Source organism: Ranitomeya imitator, chromosome 4, assembly GCF_032444005.1.
Source record: "Ranitomeya imitator isolate aRanImi1 chromosome 4, aRanImi1.pri, whole genome shotgun sequence".
In the NCBI taxonomy this organism is placed as follows: domain Eukaryota; kingdom Metazoa; phylum Chordata; class Amphibia; order Anura; family Dendrobatidae; genus Ranitomeya; species Ranitomeya imitator.
The window spans coordinates 641648139-641663476 of NC_091285.1; positions in this window are offsets into that span (position 1 = coordinate 641648139).

Sequence of the window (15338 nt, forward strand, 5' to 3'; positions counted from 1 at the left end):
CATAACTTAAAGAAGACCTTTCACCAAATTTTTCATGTTGAGTTTGATATGGTTTAAAGGGGTATTCCCACCTCCGAGATCCTATCCCAATATGTAATAATATTAGCAAATCCCTCCAGTTAGAAATGTAGTATAGTTCTTCTGATTAGCTATATTGTGTACCCCATGTGCAGGGAATTGCAGTAGCTTAGGTTTCCATGGTTACGACCGCCCATGATGACAGTTAGTGGTCGTAACTAGGGTTGAGCGACTTTTACTTTTTTAGGGTCGTCTCTCTCTCTCTCTCTCTCAACACTGACTCTGATCGTACTGGTCAGAGCTCTGCGGTTCCCACACTATCAGACAGACGACAGCGTGTGAGCCAGCAGCTCTGACTGGCAGTAAAAAGGTTACCGCTGGTCATAGGCGTTGGCTGGGTACTACTCTCATCAGCATACGCCTGCTCTTGCTGATAACAGCATGAGCAGGGTACGACGATGACAGTATTCATCAGCCGGTGCCTGTGCAATAAATAAATAATTTTTTTTAAAAATGGCGTAGAGTCACCACCCGCCCACATATTTGACAACAAGCCAAGCTAAAGCAGACAGCTGGGGGATGGTGTTCTAAGATTGGTAAGGGGTCTTGTCTTGGGTTTTGCCCCCCCCCCCTCCCCAGCCTAAAAATAGTAGTCCGCAGGTGCCCCAGAAAATGCACATCTATTACTCAAATAGGTGCACCTTTTTTGGGTCAGCTGTGAGCTGCTGTTTTAGGCTGGGGGGGGGGGGGGGGGGCAATATCCATGGCCCCTTACCAGTCTGAGAATACCATCCTCTAGCTGTCAGCTTTAGCTTGGCTGGTTGTCAAAAATGGGAGGACCCTACGCCTTTTCAATTATTTATTATAAAAAAAAAAAGCGATGTGAAACCCCTCTATTTTTGATAACCGGCCAAGTTTATGCTGACGGCTGAGGGCAGCTGTCGGCTATCAGTTTTGCCTGTGCTGGTTGTCAGAAATAGGACCCCACGCCATTTTATTTTTATATATTGTACAGGCGCTTGCTGATGAATACTCTCATCGGCCACGACTGCACTCGCTGCTATCAGCAAGGATAGGCATATGATGATGAGACTAGTACTCTCATCAACATGACGCCTGTGACTGGCGGTAATCTTTTTACTGCTGGCCACAGCTGCTAGTTCACACCCTGTCATGTGTATGACAGCGTAGAACCGCAGCGCTCTGAGCAGCAGTAATCTAAGCTACTGCAATGCCCTGCACATGGAGCAAGCGACATGGCGAATCAGAAGAACTATACTATATTTATAATTGGAGGCATTTGCTAATATTATTATTGTTACACCTACTGCACATTGAGTTAGGGTCTTGGAGATGGGAGTACCCCTTTAACTAAAGTTAACTCATTAGGTGCCAATACTTTGATTGCAAATATCTCCAGCGGAGATGCAAAATAAAAAACACTCTACATCGTTTGTCCAGCTCAACATGAAAAATGTGGTGAAAAGTCCTCTTTATTTAAGCTATCCCATCTTCATTCCCCCTCTCCTCACTCAGATGTCTTCATTGCTAGCCTTGACCCTGCATAGTTCTCCTATTGATATGCACTCGGTCATGGTCGCCTTTGTAAGCTATAATTTCCCCCAGCTGTATTTGATAAGGTCTCTTCCTCCGTACATTGGATTACAGTGCACCCTGTTGTTATCTCCTGTCTCCCGCTGACTGTTTCCGACTGCTGCATTACTTTTGCTTTAATGTTCTCTGCAGACAAGACTCAGTCCCCCCCGACTCTAAATAGTGGGCATTTTTCCTGGTTTCTTGGCATTTTTATGCCTAGATGTCTTCTATTTTACATTGTTACCAGATTACTCACTTGCTTTGGATTCCAATGGCACAGTACATCTACCCCTGCTATGACCTTCCATAGTAAGTCCTTATGCGCACAGCCACCATATAGCTGTGTTTTACTTCCCTTTCTCTGGTATCAATGTATTACAATATATTACGAAAAGTGTACCATTTCTTACATATGAGTGTATAGCCTGCTGTGGATGCGTACAGTATATGTTGTATGTGCTTTTATAATTTGGGTCTAAGGGATTCACATTTCTCCTGGTGGCGTAAGGAGACTTATAGGCCATTCAATGCACCTCAGTTTATTTAACAATGTGAATAGCCTCTTCAGACAGGACAGGAACTTTGGTGCCACCTATTGGATGTAGCAATCCTAAAAGTCAATGTTGACACTTTAATGAGCCTTGCCACAGTAATAAGCCAAACCAAAAACTCCATTTGCAGACACAAGTTTCAGGGTGTTTTCCTCTCAGCAGTGCAAAGATGGAGATCTGATTTGGTTGTTTGAAAGGAAGCTTAAGGAAGAACGGGTCTCTTTGTGGAGATGTGCCAAATTGAAGGAAACTTTTAGGCCATGCAATGCGGAGGAAACCCACACAGACATGGGAAAAACATACAAACTCCTTGCAGATGTTGTCCTTGGTGCAATTTGAGCCCAGGACCGCAGCGCTGCAAAGCAACAGTGCTAACCACTGAGCCACCATGCTGCCCATCTCATTTAATACTTCCATACACAAGAACGCTGTCGACTGACATTTTGGCCGGCGGCTTATCTCCTGGAGAACAATGCACCCAGCAGTCCAAAATCAGACATGTCTGATCGACATCTCTCCCGACCGTCAGTCGTGCCATGCCCCCACATACACAGTCGATTATCAGCGTGTTCAGCCAACTTTAGGCTATGTGCGCACGTTGCAGATTAGGCTTAGGAATTTCTGGTGCGGATTCTGCCTCTCCTGGCAGAAAACGCACCTGCGTTTTTTTGTGCGGTTCTGCAGCGTTTTTTTGTGCGTTTTTGCTGCGGTTTTCCTGCGGATTTCTATAATGGAATGGGTGCAAAAACGCTGCAGATTCACAAAAAAGAAGTGACATGCTACTTCTTTTAAAAAGGAGCATTTCCGCAGCGGATTTTCCGCAAAGTGTGCACAGCATTTTTTCTCATTGATTTACATTGTACTGTAAATCAATTGCGTTTCTGCACCTCAAAAAACGCTGCGGATCCGCAGAGAATCCGCAACGTGTGCACATAACCTTAGACTAATGTGTTTGATGGCCTTAAAGGGAACCTGTCACCCCCAATATCGAAGGTGAGCTGAGCCCACCAGCATCAGGGGCTTATCTACAGCATTCTGGAATGCGGTAGATAAGCCCCCAACGTATCCTGTAAGATGAGAGAAAGAGGTTATATTATACTCACCCAGGGGTGGTCCCGCTGCGGTGGGCGTCGTGGTCCGGGGCCTCCCATCTTCTTATGATGACGTCCTCTTCTTGTCTTCACGTTGTGGCTCCGGCGCAGGCGTACTTTGTCTGCCCTGTTGCAAAGTACTGCAGTGCGCAGGCGATGAGCCTCTCTGACCTTTCCCGACGTCTGCGCACCGCAGTACTTTGCTCGGCCCTCAACAGGTCATACAAAGTACGCCGGAGCCGCAGCGTGAAGACAAGAAGAGGACGTCATCCTAAGAAGATGGGAGGCCCCGGACCGGACCACAACACCCATTGGACCAGAACCGGGACCGCCTCTGGGTGAGTATAACCTAATCTCTTTTTCTCATCTTTCAGGATACATCGGGGGCTTATCTACAGCATTCTAGAATGCTGTAGATAAGTCCCTGATGCTGGTGGGCTTACCTCATCGTCGATTTTGGGGGTGACAGGTTCCCTTTAAGAGGACTGGATCTTTAGTGCCACCTATTTTCTGTATGTATGTATGTATGCATGCATTTATATGTATGTTTGCTTGTGTGAGTGTATATGTTTGCATATATGCACATGACATAAACTCACATGTACACAAAATACACAGCATATGACACAAAATACACAGCATATGACACATAAACGCCACACAGTATGCAATGTTAAAGCACATACACCATATCCACAAATACATATCTACATAGCTATATACATACTCATATATAGTCCACTGCCCACAGATACCCACACAATACAGAAGTGGATGTGAAAAGATTCAAAACACATCCAATGTGCACAGCACACCCTCTGTAAAACATGGGGGAGGCCGTGTGTTGTCGCTGGCATGCATGGCTTCCAATGGCACTGGGTCACTAGTGTTTATTGATGATGTGACTGATGACTGATGAATTCTGAAGTGTATAGGGCGATACTTTCTGCTCACATTCAACCAGATGCAGCAAGGTGGATCGCTTCACAGGATCGATGGCCGAATACCCAAAAAATGCTGCAAAAGCAATCAAGACGTCAAAGAAGTGGAATATTGTGCAGTGGCCAAGTCATCAATCGGAGATTTGGTGTTATGTGAGTATAATGTGTTTTCTATTTTTATTTGCGTATGTGTTTAATTTTTTTACATGTTTTATTTTTTTGCATTTATTTTTAAGTTAGAGCACAGGCGCCGGCTGACGAGAGACTACTCCCATCAGCGGCGCCTGCTATCATTATCAGTGACATCAGGCGTCAGCTGATGAGAGTAGTAGTCTCTCATCAGCCAGTGCTTGCTGACCTGCGCTCTCATGGTGCTAATAGTCAAACTGTAAAGCGCTACGGAATATGTTAGCACTATATAAAAATAAAGATTATTTTATTACCAGCGGTAATGTTTCCAGTAAATCAGAAACGCTGGTGTTTCTCACACTGTCACAGATGACAGTGTGGGAAACACCATGGGAAGTCGGTAAAAAATGCAAACAAAAACTCAGCAAATCTGCAAACATTTTTATACCTGCGTTTTTGTTGCGGATTTGACTGACTCAATAGAAGTCTGTGGGTGAAAAACGCTGCAGAAATGCACAAAGAATTGACATGCTGCAGAATAAAATGCACTGCAAATACTCAAAAGAAAATTACTTATCAAGGATCACGTGCTCAGTACTTCAGGATTCTCATTGAATTAGCTGGCTTAAGGATTCCCCAGCGATTTTGGCCCAATACCGAGCGGAAAAAACGCTCCAAAAACGCAATGTGTGCACAGCCTTGAATCTATGCTAAAAAAAGCTCCAAAGATGAGAAGGATTGGGATATAGTACTGCTCTATTTAATGTTTGCTTATCCGAGAGGTATGGCAGTCCTCAAAAGGGTTCTCTCCATTCAAGCTACTATACGGTAGACATCAAAGGGGTCTGCTGTGCGTAGCCAAAGAGACGTAGAACAGGATCCTACGCCCCATAAAAGCATAATGGAACACGTTGCGAGTATGCAGGACTAGATCATGGCTGTGATGCCTTTTAAGGAACATCTAGTGGATGTCCATACAGCACCGAGTGTATAATAGAAAGGCAACAGATAGGTATCACGTATTAGTCTTAGCGTCCACCACAGAAAGGAAGCTCATGGCCAAGTGGTAAGGGTCATATGCAGTCCGAGAAAAGGTAGAGGTGGTGAATTACATGGTGTGCGAGCCCGGGAAGAGAAAACCCGAACTATATCATGTAAATCTGGTAAAAGCATGTAAAGACCAGGAACGTATGTTAAGAGACGTGACTCCGGTCATATCGACTATGGACCTTCCGACACCAGCCAGGCAGGAGGCCAAGAACGGGGTAAAGATCAGTGATGATCTCTCTAAACAGCAGTGACTGGAGGCTCGGAAATTAGTGAAGCAGAATACAGACATATTCTCAGTACTGCCCGGCCGTACATCTGTGATCCACCATGACATTATCACTACACCTCAGGTAAGGGTACGAATGAATCTGTACTGTGTGCCGGAGGCAAGCCATCGTGACTGAGGTGATACAAATTCTCCAGATAGGAGTCTTTGAGGAGTCCAGGAGTGAGTGGGATAGTCCCATTATACTGATTCCAAAGTCACGATTTGGCAACAATTTCCGAAAATTCAAAGTGTCAAAATTTAACCTTTAGCCAATGCCACGGTAGAGGAGCTGATTTAGAGACTGGGGCAGGCCCAGAACGTCACTACACTCAATCTGACCAAGGGTTATTGGCAGGTACCTCTTACAGAGTCGGCGAAAGAAAAGATCGCCTTTATTACACCGAAGGGTTTCTATCACTATGTCGCTTTCCTTTTGGGTTACATGGGGTCCTGGCCACGTTTTCAGAGGCTGATGGACATAGTTTTAGAGCCCTATCAGAAGTACTTTGATGAAATTATCACCCATAGTACAGATTGGCATACCCATTTGTCCCAGGTAGTGGATTTGCTCAGAGCCACGAGCTTGACGGCGAACCCAAAAAATGTGCAATAGGTCTTGAGGAAACCTTTTACTTGGGGTACATGATTGGTCGTGGGGTTATAAAAGCTCAGATAAAATTAAGGCCATTCAAAAATGGCCTCTGCCTCTTACTGCGAAACAGGTAAGAGCGTTCCTCGGAATCATAGGGTATCACTGACGGTTTATGCCTAATTTAGGAGATCGGCACCTTTGACCGATCTCTTAAAGGGAAGAATTTTGGTCATGGTTTGATGGAACCCTCAGGCAGCAGAAGCATTCCAATCCATGAAGTTGGCATTGTGTGGACAACCCATCTTCATCAGCCCCAATTTTAGGAACAGTTTTATTGTTCAAATGGATGCTTAAAGGGAAGGTGCCACCAGTTTTTTTTTGTAGTTTTTTTTGTGTGAAATTAAGCTTAAAATAGTAAATAAAATGTATTAATGCAATGTTTGCAAACATTTCTATATGAAAAATATTATATATTTTCTTACAAATATATATATTGACCACTAGGGGGAGCATTTTCCGTTTTAGACCTCAAGCAGCTATAGTAAGACTTACGAGCTTTAGGCTATGTTCACACCTTGCGGCGTCCCTCTGCGGGTTTTCCCGCAGCGGATTTGATAAATCTGCAGGGCAAAACAACTGCGGTTCTCCCTGCAGATTTATCGCGGTTTGTTCCGCGTTTTCCGCTGCGGGTTTCCGCCTATACTATTGATGCTGCATATGCAGCAATATGCAGCATCAATAGTAATGTTAAAAATAATAAAAATTGGTTATACTCACCCTCTGACGTCCCGATCTCTCGGCGCTGCACCCGGCGGTCCGGTTCCAGAGATGCTGTGCGAGAAGGACCCTTCGTGATGTCACGGTCATGTGACCGCGACGTCACCGCAGGTCCTGGTCGCACAGCAACTCTGACCGGACAGCCGCGTGCAGCGCCCAGGAGCTCCGGACATCAGAGGGTGAGTATAACCAGATTTTTTATTTTTTAACCCCAAATATGGTTCCCAGGGCCTGGAGGAGAGTCTCCTCTCCTCCACCCCGGGTACCACCCGCACATTATCCGCTTACTTCCCGCAACGTGGGCACAGCCCCATGCGGGAAGTAAGTGGTTCAATGTATTCCTATGGGTGCAGAATCGCAGCGATTCTGCACAAAGAAGTGACATGCTGCGGGTTGTAAACCGCTGCGTTCCCGCGCGGTTTTTCCCGCAGCATGTGCACAGCGGTTTGCGGTTTCCATAGGGTTTACATGTTACTGTAAACGCTATGGAAACTGCTGCGGACCCGCAGCATCAAAATCGCGGCGGTTCCGCGGTAAAAACCGCTAAGTGTGAATATAGCCTTACTGTTAGCTGGAAAATTGGGGCAGTAACTGCTGACATCACCATTTCCCTCCCCTTTTGGGTGGTCTAGTATCCCTGGGGCAGAATGAAGAGCAGCATCACAGGGCAGAGCCATTTTGTGTGTGACTGCCCTGTGATCTGCTATCACCAGCAGTTACTGCATCAGAAACACAGCTACAGAGTTTACAAAAAAGCAGAACACAGTGGGCTCAGCAGCATGGTGGACTGGAGGAAAAGTGAAGACATGTGGTGTTTATGTATGGAGCAGCATTATCTGAGCAGAGCTGTCTGTGACTCATCCCTCAGTAAGATAAGAAGGAGGAGATCCAGGTCTGCAGAGAATGGCCAGGCATTGTGGAGGGAGGGGAGAGATACATTGTATGGCAGAGAAGGAGAGGCAGGCTGTGAATGCAGCTTACCAGAGATCACAGGGTCTGTGTGTGAGGAGGCGGAGACAGAGCAGGAGAAGCACACAGGGAGGGCAGCATGTGAGAGCAGAGGATGTCTGCCCAGGACCTGCAGTGCAGTGCCTGGAGTACAGAGGAGCATGGAGATAAATCACCCGCACTCCCCATCCTCCGCTTCCAGTGAGCGCTTCTCTCCTGCGATAGAAAGTAAGTGGAGCTCGGCAGATAGCACTGGGCTATAATAAAATGGCAGCTAGTCACACCTACAGCAGTGAATTGTGCAGCCCACAGAGGCGTGCCCAGCTCACTGCTAAAGCAGCTACAATGTTAGGCTGGTTTCACATTTGCGTTTTTTGCCGCTGCGTTTTAGCGCAAAAAAAGCATGCGTTTTTTTCTATACTTAACATTAAAAACGCATGCATTTTTTTGCATGTGTTTTGCCGCCGCATGCGTCTTTTCTATGCATGCGTTGTGTTGCAGAAATGCAACATGTAGTAATTTCTAGGGATCCTAACCTTAACCCTAGGGATCCTAACCCTAACCCTAGCTATTTCTGTTTATAGTGGGTTTTTTACTTGATTTTGATGATTGGCAGCTATCATACACTTCTCAGCATGCGTTTTAAAAATGCAAACGCAGGCCAAAACGCATGTAAACGCGTCAAAACGCGCGGTTTTTTTTCACATGCAAAAACGCATGCGTCAAAAAAATGCAGCGTTTGCACGCGTTTACATGTGTTTTTTTCACCACATGCGTTTGCGTTTAAAGCGCTGCGTTTTTAAACGCAGATGTGAAACCAGCCTTAGAGATGGGGTCAGTGGGGTCTATTATCTCCTATGTCCATGGGGTGCCGTAAAATGACACTGATGGTGTCGTGAACTGCTGTGAAACCAAGATGTCAGCCCCCAGTGCATTCTTTAAACTCCTATTACACACGTAATCTGTTTCACATGCATTTAAAACTTGCTTATAGCAGCATGTTATGCTACATTACAGTGATTTATTAATGATCTACAAACGCGGTACCTTCCCTTTTATGGATAAAGTAGGCTTAGGAGTGGTTCTGTCGTAGAAGGTGCAAGGAGAGGAACATCCAGTCACCTACTTGAGTAGGAAACTCACCTCGGGAGAGAAAAAATATTGCATAGCGGAAAAAGCCAGAGTATGCCCCTCACACAATGCCTATAGCCAGAGCATGCCCGTCACACAGGGCCTATAGCCAGAAAATGACCCTCACTCAGGGCTATAGCCAGAGAATGCCCCTCACTCAGGGCCTGTAGCCAGAGAATGCCTCTTAGATGGGGCCTATAGCCAGAGAATGTCACTCACACAGGGCTATAGCCAGAGAATGCCCCTCACTTAGGGCCTATAGCCAGAGAATGCCCCTCACACAGGGCCTATAGCCAGAGAATGCCTCTTAGATGGGGCCTATAGCCAGAGAATGTCCCTCACACAGGGCCTATAGCCAGAGAATGCCCCTCACTCAGGGCCTGTAGCCAGAGAATGCCTCTTAGATGGGGCCTATAGCCAGAGAATGTCACTCACACAGGGCTATAGCCAGAGAATGCCCCTCACTCAGGGCCTGTAGCCAGAGAATGCCTCTTAGATGGGGCCTATAGCCAGAGAATGTCACTCACACAGGGCTATAGCCAGAGATTGCCCCTCACACAGGGCCTATAGCCAGAGAATGCCTCTTAGATGGGGCCTATAGCCAGAGAATGTCACTCACACAGGGCTATAGCCAGAGAATGCCCCTCACACAGGGCCTATAGCCAGAGAATGCCCCTCACACAGGGCCTATAGCCAGAGAATGCCCCTCACACAGGGCCTATAGCCAGAGAATGCCCCTCACACAGGGCCTATAGCCAGAGAATGTCACTCACGCAGGGCCTATAGCCAGAGAATGTCCCTCACACAGGGCTATAGCCAGAGAATGCCCCTCACTCAGGGCTATAGCCAGAGAATGCCCCTCACTCAGGGCTATAGCCAGAGAATGCCCCTCACACAGGGCTATAGCCAGAGAATGCTCCTCACTCAGGGCTATAGCCAGAGAATGCCCCTCACTCAGGGCTATAGCCAGAGAATGCCCCTCACTCAGGGCTATAGCCAGAGAATGCCCCTCACACAGGGCTATAGCCAGAGAATGCTCCTCACTCAGGGCTATAGCCAGAGAATGCCCCTCACACAGGGCCTATAGCCAGAGAATGCTCCTCACTCAGGGCCTATAGCCAGAGAATGCCCCTCACACAGGGCTATAACCAGAGAATGTCCCTCACACAGGGCTATAGCCAGAGAATGCCCCTCACTCAGGGCTATAGCCAGAGAATGCTCCTCACACAGGGCTATAGCCAGAGAATGCCCCTCACTCAGGGCTATAGCCAGAGAATGCCCCTCACTCAGGGCCTATAGCCAGAGGATGCCCCTCACACAGGGCTATAGCCAGAGAATGCCCCTCACTCAGGGCCTATAGCCAGAGAATACCCCTCACACAGGGCCTATAGCCAGAGAATGCCCCTCACACAGGGCTATAGCCAGAGAATGCCCCTCACACAGGGCTATAGCCAGAGAATGCTCCTCACTCAGGGCTATAGCCAGAGAATGCCCCTCACACAGGGCCTATAGCCAGAGAATGCTCCTCACTCAGGGCCTATAGCCAGAGAATGCCCCTCACACAGGGCTATAGCCAGAGAATGCCCCTCACACAGGGCTATAGCCAGAGAATGCCCCTCACTCAGGGCTATAGCCAGAGAATGCTCCTCACACAGGGCTATAGCCAGAGAATGCCCCTCACTCAGGGCTATAGCCAGAGAATGCCCCTCACTCAGGGCCTATAGCCAGAGAATGCCCCTCACACAGGGCTATAGCCAGAGAATGCCCCTCACTCAGGGCCTATAGCCAGAGAATGCCCCTCACACAGGGCCTATAGCCAGAGAATGCCCCTCACACAGGGCTATAGCCAGAGAATGCCCCTCACACAGGGCTATAGCCAGAGAATGCCCCTCACACAGGGCTATAACCAGAGAATGTCCCTCACACAGGGCTATAGCCAGAGAATGCCCCTCACACAGGGCCTATAGCCAGAGAATGCCCCTCACACAGGGCCTATAGCCAGAGAATGCCCCTCACTCAGGGCTATAGCCAGAGAATGCCCCTCACACAGGGCTATAACCAGAGAATGTCCCTCACTCAGGGCTATAGCCAGAGAATGCTCCTCACTCAGGGCTATAGCCAGAGAATGCCCCTCACACAGGGCTATAGCCAGAGAATGCTCCTCACACAGGGCTATAACCAGAGAATGTCCCTCACACAGGGCTATAGCCAGAGAATGCCCCTCACACAGGGCCTATAGCCAGAGAATGCTCCTCACTCAGGGCCTATAGCCAGAGAATGCTCCTCACTCAGGGCTATAGCCAGAGAATGCTCCTCACTCAGGGCTATAGCCAGAGAATGCCCCTCACACAGGGCCTATAGCCAGAGAATGTCCCTCACACAGGGCTATAGCCAGAGAATGCCCCTCACACAGGGCCTATAGCCAGAGAATGCTCCTCACACAGGGCCTATAGCCAGAGAATGTCCCTCACACAGGGCCTATAGCCAGAGAATGCTCCTCACTCAGGGCTATAGCCAGAGAATGCCCCTCACACAGGGCCTATAGCCAGAGAATGTCCCTCACACAGGGCTATAGCCAGAGAATGTCCCTCACACAGGGCTATAGCCAGAGAATGTCCCTCACACAGGGCTATAGCCAGAGAATGCTCCTCACTCAGGGCTATAGCCAGAGAATGCCCCTCACACAGGGCCTATAGCCAGAGAATGCCCCTCACACAGGGCCTATAGCCAGAGAATGCTCCTCACACAGGGCTATAGCCAGAGAATGTCCCTCACACAGGGCTATAGCCAGAGAATGCTCCTCACTCAGGGCTATAGCCAGAGAATGCCCCTCACACAGGGCCTATAGCCAGAGAATGCCCCTCACACAGGGCCTATAGCCAGAGAATGCTCCTCACACAGGGCTATAGCCAGAGAATGTCCCTCACACAGGGCTATAGCCAGAGAATGCCCCTCACACAGGGCCTATAGCCAGAGAATGCCCCTCACACAGGGCCTATAGCCAGAGAATGCCCCTCACACAGGGCTATAGCCAGAGAATGCTCCTCACACAGGGCTATAGCCAGAGAATGCCCCTCACACAGGGCCTATAGCCAGAGAATGCCCCTCACACAGGGCTATAGCCAGAGAATGCTCCTCACACAGGGCTATAGCCAGAGAATGCCCCTCACACAGGGCTATAGCCAGAGAATGTCCCTCACACAGGGCTATAGCCAGAGAATGTCCCTCACACAGGGCTATAGCCAGAGAATGCCCCTCACACAGGGCCTATAGCCAGAGAATGCCCCTCACACAGGGCTATAACCAGAGAATGTCCCTCACACAGGGCCTATAGCCAGAGAATGCCCCTCACTCAGGGCCTATAGCCAGAGAATGCTCCTCACACAGGGCTATAGCCAGAGAATGTCCCTCACACAGGGCTATAGCCAGAGAATGCCCCTCACACAGGGCCTATAGCCAGAGAATGCCCCTCACACAGGGCCTATAGCCAGAGAATGCTCCTCACACAGGGCTATAGCCAGAGAATGTCCCTCACACAGGGCTATAGCCAGAGAATGCCCCTCACACAGGGCCTATAGCCAGAGAATGTCCCTCACACAGGGCTATAGCCAGAGAATGTCCCTCACACAGGGCTATAGCCAGAGAATGCCCCTCACACAGGGCCTATAGCCAGAGAATGTCCCTCACACAGGGCTATAGCCAGAGAATGCCCCTCACACAGGGCTATAGCCAGAGAATGTCCCTCACTCAGGGCCTATAGCCAGAGAATGCTCCTCACACAGGGCTATAGCCAGAGAATGTCCCTCACACAGGGCTATAGCCAGAGAATGCCCCTCACACAGGGCCTATAGCCAGAGAATGCCCCTCACACAGGGCCTATAGCCAGAGAATGCTCCTCACACAGGGCTATAGCCAGAGAATGTCCCTCACACAGGGCTATAGCCAGAGAATGCCCCTCACACAGGGCCTATAGCCAGAGAATGCCCCTCACACAGGGCCTATAGCCAGAGAATGCTCCTCACACAGGGCTATAGCCAGAGAATGCCCCTCACACAGGGCCTATAGCCAGAGAATGTCCCTCACACAGGGCTATAGCCAGAGAATGTCCCTCACACAGGGCTATAGCCAGAGAATGCCCCTCACACAGGGCTATAGCCAGAGAATGCCCCTCACACAGGGCTATAGCCAGAGAATGCTCCTCACTCAGGGCTATAGCCAGAGAATGCCCCTCACACAGGGCTATAGCCAGAGAATGCCCCTCACACAGGGCTATAGCCAGAGAATGCCCCTCACACAGGGCTATAGCCAGAGAATGCCCCTCACACAGGGCTATAGCCAGAGAATGCCCCTCACACAGGGCTATAGCCAGAGAATGCTCCTCACTCAGGGCATATAACCAGGTTTGGGTGTGTGGTGTGTAATTTTTAATGCTTAATTTCTCAAACTTTCCCAGTTGTTACTTTAGAACAGTTTGCAATTTGCTTATTTTGGATGAAACCTATCCAGTAAATCCTCAGGTAATTCAAGAATTACTTACAGTACTGATGTGTGAATGAGCCCCATGTAAAGGAAACACAATTTACAATTACTTTTCAAACTTCTGATTTGCAGAAGGTGAAAATCTTCTTTAAAATTTTTCATTCAACTTCAGCATCAAACTCATCCTGGAGTCAGAGGAATGGCTGAATCACTTGTGACCTCAGTTGTGTCTGATAGATGACACTGAATGAATCTTTTACATTAGTCACTGGAAGGATTAGTGCACATTGTGATGGCAAATTGGGAAGATCTTTGCCAGCTGCAGTACCGGTGTTCTGTCACCAGATGGCGATCTTGTATTTCAGACATCCAGGTCATGTAGGACTGAGGCAGGAATGTTTATTTCTAAGAGCTGGAACATGAGAAGGGGGTAATTTATGAGTAGACACGTTACCTACCTGCTACAGCAAAACAACAATGTCTTTGTCCTACTAAATCGCATTCCCCTTCTTCAATGCAAAGCAGATTTTCTTGGCAATTCCTAGAGATTTCCATGCCCCCAGCTGCAGACGTCCGGAACTTCCAAATATGACCATAGTCAGGATGAATCTACCAAAAAGTTTGCTAGATGACTCAACACAAAGCCTGGACCTCTGCGTCCCTTAGCGTGCTTAGTCAAAGCACGAGACCACGTTGCGTAACATCCGCTCGCCAGCTTCTGCTTGTTCTCTGTTGTCAGATTAAAAACATGGCTGCTTTCTTCCAGAAATAGTGCCACCCCTGGCCATAGGCTGCGTACGGTATTGCAGCTGGAACACATTCAATGCATTGATCTGCAATACCTAACATGACCCATAGGCAGCAGTGGCGCTGTTTATGAAGGAAGTAGTCATGTTTCCTTAAAGCGGATCGATCATCAGATTTCACAATCCAAATAGTATACAAGCTGCATACATTGCTAAATAGATCCCTTAGACCTGATGTAGCAGATGTACTTACTTATAATAATAATAATTTTATTTCTATAGCGCCAACATATTCCGCAGCGCTTTACAAATTATAGAGGGGACTTGTACAGACAATAGACATTACAGCATAACAAAATTCACAGTTCAAAACAGATACCAAGAGGAATGAGGGCCCTGCTGCTCGCAAGCTTACAAACTATGAGGAAGAGGGGAGACACGAGAGGTGGATGGTAACAATTGCTTTAGTTAGTCGGACCGGCCATAGTGTAAGGCTCGGGTGTTCGTGTAAAGCTGCATGAACCAGTTTAAAACCTAAGTATGTAGCAGTACAGACACAGAGGGCTATTAACTGCATAAAGTGAATGAGAACATGATACGAGGAACTTTTTTTTTTTTTAATGATAGGCCACACAGGGATCGTTAGGTTAATGCATTGAGGCGGTAGGCCGATCTGAACAAATGAGTTTTTAGGGCACGCTTAAAACTGGGGATTGGGGATTAATCGTATTAACCTAGGTAGTGCATTCCAAAGAATCGGCGCAGCACGTGTAAAGTCTTGGAGACGGGAGTGGGAGGTTCTGATTATTGAGGATGCTAACCTGAGGTCATTAGCGGAGCGGAGGGCACGGGTAGGGTGGTAGACTGAGACCAGAGAGGAGATGTAGGGTGGTGCTGAGCCATGGAGTGCTTTGTGGATGAGGGTAGTAGTTTTGTACTGGATTCTGGAGTGGATGGGTAGCCAGTGTAATGACTGGCAGAAGGTAGAGGCATCGGTGTAACGATTGGTGAGGAATATGAT